The 7,971-nt window shown below is 39.4% G+C and overlaps 1 pseudogene; it reads left to right on the top strand.

Moving 5' to 3' along the window:
• Positions 1-2,969: 2,969 nt before the first annotated feature.
• LOC122041252 lies at positions 2,970-5,696 on the top strand (annotated as a pseudogene).
• Positions 5,697-7,971: the final 2,275 nt, after the last annotated feature.

Genomic DNA, 7,971 nt, shown 5'->3' with positions numbered 1-7,971 from the left:
ATTTAAAATATTTTTGTATTTGAAAAAGGCTTTCTTAAACCTATTTTTGAAAACTAACTCTTATAAAATTAAGTTTTGTTAAGAACTAGGCTTTACTTTTTTATTGAAAAATAATTTTGAAAAATAATTTTAACTTAATTTTGATAATCAAATTTAAAAATCTAGTTCTGAATATTTGATTTTACTTAAGTTCAACTTGAATGTTAAATTTTACAAAAATTAGAACTTAAGCAAAAATCTTAAGTTATGTTTAAAACTTCGCTATTTTGAAAAGATTTTCTTTAAGCAAAAATCTTTAACCTTCAAACTCTCCCAAGTGAATCTGACTTATGCTTGTATCTTTTAATTGTCCTTTGTATTTATGATTACTTGATCCATGCTTCTATTTGATGAATGTCAAAGGGGGAGGGTTAGGTGGTTAAGTTAGCTAAACCAAAATTGAAAAATACAAACTAACTTAAAAATCCTATAATTGTTTATTTTACGTGCATATTTTTCCACTAACTTAACCAGGTTGTCATTTCATCAAAAAGGGGGAGATTGTTGGTGCGGTTAGCACTAACGGTCTAACTCGGATTTTGATGAATGACGAATTAGGTTAAGTTAGTTTTGGTGTTGTCTAACACTTTGATTGAGTGTGTAGGAGAAGTCCAGACAGGTCGACGGGCTGACCGGATGTCTAGTACGAAGCCCAGCTAGGTCAACGGGCCGACTGAATGACTGGCACGAAGTCTAGCTAGGTCGACGGGTTGATCGGATAGCTGACGCGAAGTCCAGACGGGTCGAAGGGCTGACCAGACATCTGGCAGGTGGGTGAAGGTAAGTCACTGGAGTTGAGTGACTGTGAGGACGCGTTCCCAAGAAGGGAACTTATGTGCCGATCTGACTTAGAGCCATTTCGGAACTCTAAGTCGAGATCTTGACTAGATTCCGGTCTCGGTGAGATGGAATCTAATTACTATTCCTTTTTCTGTTCTAACTCTGTTTTGCAGGAAACTAACATTTTTATGCAGGGTTAGAACTCACCGGGATCGGTTGACCGAACCCCCAAGCAGCGGCAGGTCAAAGCTCCAGCGGATGGACCGGGTTCGACCAGGGGATCGGTTGACTGGACCTTGGTACCGGTCGACCGAACCAAGGATGATCATCGACTGGAGTGGACTGAGATGATTGGGTCAGAGAAGACTGATCGGTCGACCGAACCTTGGATAGGATTTGACCAGAGCGGAGTGGAGCAAGCGGATCAGATGAGGTGGAGATCATCTGATCGGTCGACCGAACTGGGGATCGGTCGACCGAACTAGGGATCTGTCGACCGATCCGCTTATGGTTAAAGTTGATCGCGAGGATCGAGGATCTGGATCAGTCTCACAGTTGCTATAAAAGGGACCTCGGGGAGCAGCCTTATTCAATCAACTCGAACAGAACATCGTGTGCTCCTATACGCTGCTTCAAAGTCTTCAACTGCGCTCTTCTACTCCGACATCCGACTTCTAATTTTCTTCACCCTTTGTATTGTCGGTATACTTGTTCTTCATTTAATACTTGTACTTTCATGTTGTAACCATTTTACGGATTGATAGTGATTACCCATCGAAAGCGGTCAACGATCGCGGGCCTTGGAGTAGAAGTCGACCTAGGCTCCGAACCAACTAAAATCTTGGTGTTCTTGATTCTCTGCGTCTTTTCCTTTTCCGCTGCATCTTTTTGAAATTAATTTTTAAATCGCTAGTCATCCCCCTCTAGCTTAAATTCGATCCAACAGTACACTTTTCTTTATCTAACAACTTCTAACACACTTCACTACCTCATGATTGCGGAGGTTATGAGACGTGGTATATAAAGGGGGATCCTTTCCGTTGGTAAGGTACGTTCTTTGAACATATAAAGTTTACTCTCGCGCGCATGTTTTCTACTGTTTTCATTCACCCTGTCAAAATTATACTGACTTGAGTGTCGGAGGGCCTTCGCCAGATACGTTATTATGAAAGTCTATAGCGAAGGCCCTCCCTAGTTTTTAGGAGTTGACGTTTTGTTTGCTTGTCTCTATGTGCGTAGGATCGAAATGAAACTTCTCTATGGAGTAAGAAGTCTTCTCTCAGCCAATAATCAAGCCACCGTACCAGCGCACCCCCAGAGCGTAGCACAGACGGTGGGTGCATGACATTTCTAGCGTAATGGCCAGAGGTCGATTCTCAGGAACTGACGACCTGAGGTTTATCCTACCATACATCTGACGCTTGTGTACCTATATGTACCTCTTTCCATATCTGTAGGGTCAATATTAAGGGGTCGTTAATGTAGCGGATTTATATTTTTTTTTAGGAGTATGGGAATAAATTTAATTTAATTTTTTTATTTTCCCTAAATCATTAAGGCTTCTTATGAAGGAAGAAAAGGGTTGATTGATGCTTTACATAGAATGTACAAGAGATCCTTGCTTCCTATTGCTATTGAGTAAGAGGAGCCATCTGTCAAATAGATGAGAAACTCCTACTTTCTGATTTGAAAATAAAGAAAAAGTGAGAAAGAGAGATCATCAACGAGAGGGAGGAGAAAAATATCCTTTGAGAGTCTGAAACACAGGCGTGCGTGAGGAAGAGAATTATATCACTAACGAGGGAGCAAAAGAGTGTAGGATCATTGACATGGAAGGGAAAGTGTGTGAGATCACCCGTGATTATGAGGAAGGGAAATGACACATTTTTGGAGAGATGTTGCGAAAGAGAAGGTAAAGGAGGATAAATTGGGTTTTTAAAAATAAAATATCACTGTGAAAGGAAAGTGTCTGCTAGTTTAAGAAACAAAGTATATTATACATTATTAAAAATCAATAAAGTATTTTCATATATTTTATTTTTAATTAAATTTGATAAAATAAATATGATGCATTTTAATAAATACCCTATTTTAGAAAATACTAAATTTAAATAAACGTATAAGATAAATAAATTTGCACATCATGCACCCATCCCAGTCGCTCGCTCTCTCTCCTCTCTCTCTCTCTCTCTCTCTCTCTCTCTCGTGTGCCGCAGCGATTGCCGCCGCCGCCTGCCGCCGTCCATCCGGCGGCATACCTCATCCCCATCTCTCTCGCCTTTTAGCTGCAGCAGCACATCGCACGCCACCGCACCTTCTCGTCGCCGCCGTCCATCCGAAATCCCCTGCAGCCCTCCGCTCTCTTACTCAAAGGAGCAGAGGAGAATAAATCCCCCTCCTTCCGTCTCTTTCTAGTCTGAGCAGGGGCTTCCTCTTGCCCTCATCCTCTGGAGCATCTACCGCTCCATCCCTCTCCGTTGCTTGCGTGTGCGCGCGCCGAGCGGAAAACCTAAATCCTCTAGAGCAGCAACCGCTCCATCCCTAAACCCTAAATCCTCTTTCGCCGCCTGAGCAGCAGTGGGAGCCCTCTCCTTCGCCAACCAGCAGTAGCAGCCCTCTCGGCCCCCTTTTTTCTAGGTTGGTAGACACCTTCAATTCATTTAACTTGCTGCAATTTTGAATCCTTCCTGTAGCTTCATTTGAAAGCAGTATCCCTTTTCGTTTTTATCTCCAGTAGCTTTGGATGTGGGTCTCCAAGGGCAGGCTTCTATCGCTCAGTGCCACTTCAACTGTTCTTTGTATGTTTCCTTATTATCTAATTTTTTTTTAGAACAATTTGCAGTAAATATTCCTCATTTATATCATTATATGTTCTTTTGATTGCCCAATTCTAGTTTTCCATGATTATAAATGCTAATTGTGATAGGTTGGGTTCTCCTACAATCTCTAGTTTGTCTTCCTATTCAAATTTGCAGAACTATGTTCCTACTCATAATTTAAACTTGATGTTCAATGGACCTCACAAAGATGTACTCATGGTTATCATTTCAGATCAATTTTCACTTGCGAACCACGACTATGTTCTTAAGCATAAGTATGCGTCTATTGCGCCGAGCAACAGTCATTGCATCAAAGATTCATTAGTGAACAAATACTCTTGCTTTGGACCATCTTCGCACTTTACGAAGAATAACTTTTGTAATGATTCCATTTCATATCCTGTTATATGTTCACAAGAATTGTTGTGCTCCTCGAGACGATATTATTTAGGTTCGCCATCAGAATCTGAGAGTATATCTTTGCCCAATCCTGATGGTTTGACTTCGGTTGATGATTCATCTGCTAGTGATGCTATGGCAATTCAGAAGATACTCAAGTCTCATGATAAAAGCTCTGGGCTTTCATCAGCTCTTGATGAATGCAAGATTCAGTTAACTGAGGACTTAGTTGTGCTTGTTCTTCAGAGGAATCGCTCCGATTGGAAGCTTGCACTATCTTTTTTCAAGTGGGCTTCCACGCAGAATAACTATTTGCATGGACCAAGGGCTTATAACGAGATACTTGATATTCTTGGTAGGATGAAACAGGTCAAATTAATGCAAGAGACGTTTGATGAGATTCCTAAAGATAGGCAAGGATCTGCCATCAATAACAAAACCTTTGCGATCCTTATGCATAGATATTCAGGTGCTCACAAAGTGCAAGAAGCTATAGACATTTTCTATAAAAGGATAGATTATGGATTTGAACTAGACTTGATTGGCTTCCAGCAACTTCTTATGTCACTTTGCAGATATAAACATGTCGAGGAGGCAGAAGCTTTATTTCTTCAGAAACAAGATCAGTTTCCACCGGTTATAAAGAGCAGAAATATCATCCTGAATGGCTGGTGTGTTTTGGGAAGTTTACATGATACAACGAGATTTTGGAATGACATAAATAAATCTGGTTGCAAACCAGATTTGTACACCTATAGCATTTTTATTAAATCATTGACTAAATCTGGAAAACTTGGTACCGCCGTGCAGTTGTTCACATCCATGTGGGAGAAGGGTTGTAATCCAGACGTTACAATCTGTAATTGTATCATCGATACATTGTGCTTTAAGAAGAAAGTTCCTCAAGCACTTGAGATTTTCTCTGAAATGACCGACCGAGGTTGCCTTCCTGATGTGTCGACCTACAATTCCCTTATCAAACATCTTTGTAAGATCAATAGGATGCAAAAAGTACACGAGCTTCTGAATGAGATGGAAGAAAAAGGTTGCAATCCGAATACTAGAACTTATTCTTACATCTTGAAAACTGCCGAAAAACCGGAAGAGGTTACTGCCTTGTTGCAGAGAATGGAAAGGACTAGTTGCAAACTTGACTCGGATACTTACAATCTGCTACTGAACCTGTATATGCAGTGGAAGCACCAAAAGGGCAGCGGATCTATATGGGCCGATATGAAGAGAAGTGGACTGGGACCGGATCAGCGATCTTATACTATAATGGTTCATCAACTACATAACCAAGGGAAGCTAGAAGAGGCCTTGCAATTCTATAAAGAAATGAGAGCAAAAGGAATGATCCCAGAGCCTAGAACAAAACTGTTAATAAACTCAATTCGATTACAAAGAGAGAGAAGAGAATGATTCATCTTCTCTTTCTTGTGCTGGTACAGAGAGGAAGAATTTGAGCTGTTTTTTCTTTGTCAATTGAGTTTGAGTTGATATCTTCAAGCATCTTCTGCAAATTGCTCATGTTCTACATCCTTCAAGTACTAATTGATCAGGTAGTTGTTTCCTTTAAGCACATGAATGTGAGATTCTTTTTCCTGTCAAACAAAGTATGACCATGTGATTGTACATTATTTTAATTCATTTAACAAAGAGATTGTGTAATTAGTTTATATATCTTCTCATTGAAGAAAATTAATCCGTAATGCTATAAATCAATACGTGGATAATTAACTAACCTTGGTTGGGACCACCTGGTTTTTTTTTCCCCCTTCCATGGACACAATGTGGCATGCACCCATAATCATCAGAAGTCATTTGGGCCAAAAGCCATCCATGGAGAGGTTTTGGGCCAAAATTAAAGAATGCTCCTACAAACTCACTACCTCTCTCCTTCCGGGTCATGCTGGTATAGATCATTAAAACCTATGCCTGCCCCATTAAAATTGGAGCTCATTGTTGTCACATATCTTTGAAATGGGTGAGTCATCATTACCTATCTCTTATTTCTATATTAATTACATTTTCTTATTTTCACCTAATCAATTATTCAACTCTTACCTCTTTCCATTTCAATATCTCTTAAAAACCCTAGCCGTTGTGATCTCGTTCTCTCATTAGTACTTTGTATTTCTCCTCCTCCCCTCATTGATGATGTTAGAGTCAAGAAGATGATAGGACACCCCTTTTCTCATCTTCTAAGCCGTTGAAATTCTTCCATTAATAGAGGAAGAGGATTATCTTCCTCTTATAAAATTATGTCTAAAGAGAAAGATTCTTCCCATATGTGATCTTTATGTAAGGTTCGTTTGTGTGCACAAAAGAGAGAGAATGGGTTGCTGGGAAGAACATAAGTTTTGGTTTATCCATTACCATCAGGTTGAGAATTTGTTTGTAAACCCTGAGAGCTTTTCGATTCGTTCGTTATCCCTCTTCCAACGACAAGTTATTTTCGATTCCTTCTCAGATTTCTTCTCCAAGAGCACTGTAAACTTTTACAATTTATATATTAGAGCCAACAATAGTATCAGAGCAATGAGATTCTAAATTATGTAAAACTTGTCATCTGGAAATCGCAACTTCGTAATTGTGATTTCTTTCTGAACCTGTGAGCGTTTCGTGATAGCTGTTGGAACCGACGACTGCGTAGCGCGCTGGCAACCACGTTGTGCGCTAGCGACTGTGTTTTGCATCGGTGACTAAGTCTAGGGGGCGACTATGTCGTTTTTCTCCATTGTAGATGGGATAGATGCAGGAGTCGACGACCACGTCGTGGTTGGTGACTGGCATCCATGGCTGACTAGCGCTAGCGACTACATTGAAGGTTGGCGATTGGTAGCCATGTTTAGCATGAGCGACGTAGGTTGAGAATGACGATGCATAGTAGTTTGAGAAAAAATTTTATTTTTATAAATTAATATTTCTCATGGAGAATTATGAAAAAAAAAAACAAGGGGGGAGGGGGATGGAAACACGCTCTCACATGCATGAGAATTAGATGCTAGTTTAATCAGTTTTTTTTTTCTTTCTTCATGAATTTGTCTAGTTCAATTGATTGAACCATTAGTCTGGTTTAATCAAATTCAAATCTGGTCAAACCATTAGTAGGTTTAAATAAGACCAATTTGGTTCAATCAGTCCTAGATCTGGCTCAAATCATTAGTTAGTTCAACTAATCAATTTGGTTCAATCAGTCCTAGATCTGGCTCAAATCATTAGTTAGTTCAACTAATCAATTTGATCAGACTAAGAGCTGGTTCAAATCATTAGTTGGTTTAAACAGACAAGTTTACTATTCAGTTTGGTCCAATCTTACCTGGTCAGTGGTTCAAACCATTGGTTAGTTTAATCAGATTTGTATAAACTAAACCTGAATAGATTTGATTTGGGCCAGAATTGACCAAATGATCCTCATTAATCAATAGGTCTGAATTAGATTTAAATGGACTTAGATTAAATAATAACAACTAAACATCCTAATTAAATAAATTCTAATGAGGATGAGGGACTAAGCTAATGCTAAGGATAAGGTTTCATAATCGACCGATCCAATATGTCAGTCAACTGAAGCTCCTCAAAGAAAATATATTTTTCTTATTTGCTTATGGATTTTATATATTTTCTATGCATATGTGTGAATTGAAATGAACTGGTTTTGTTACTAGTTTGTCGGTTTTGTACTGACTTTATTATTTCCAATTCCTATACTGAGGATGATATACACGATGACTCATTGTGATGTGCAATGGAATAAGCTGAGAGAGACGATTAAGGAGGATCTAGAAGAGGATCCGAATGTGGATCAAATGGAGAATCATGAAGTTGATCTACTTGAAATTGTCCTAACCGAGTCCAAGATGAAAGAGATAGCGTTGACCGCTGCACTAGTATTTGTCCCGGTGGCAGTAATGTTATCTTATCTAGCTTA

This window comes from Zingiber officinale, chromosome 2A (assembly GCF_018446385.1).
Source record: "Zingiber officinale cultivar Zhangliang chromosome 2A, Zo_v1.1, whole genome shotgun sequence".
In the NCBI taxonomy this organism is placed as follows: Eukaryota; Viridiplantae; Streptophyta; class Magnoliopsida; order Zingiberales; family Zingiberaceae; genus Zingiber; species Zingiber officinale.
This window is presented reverse-complemented; position numbering and strand designations above follow the sequence as displayed.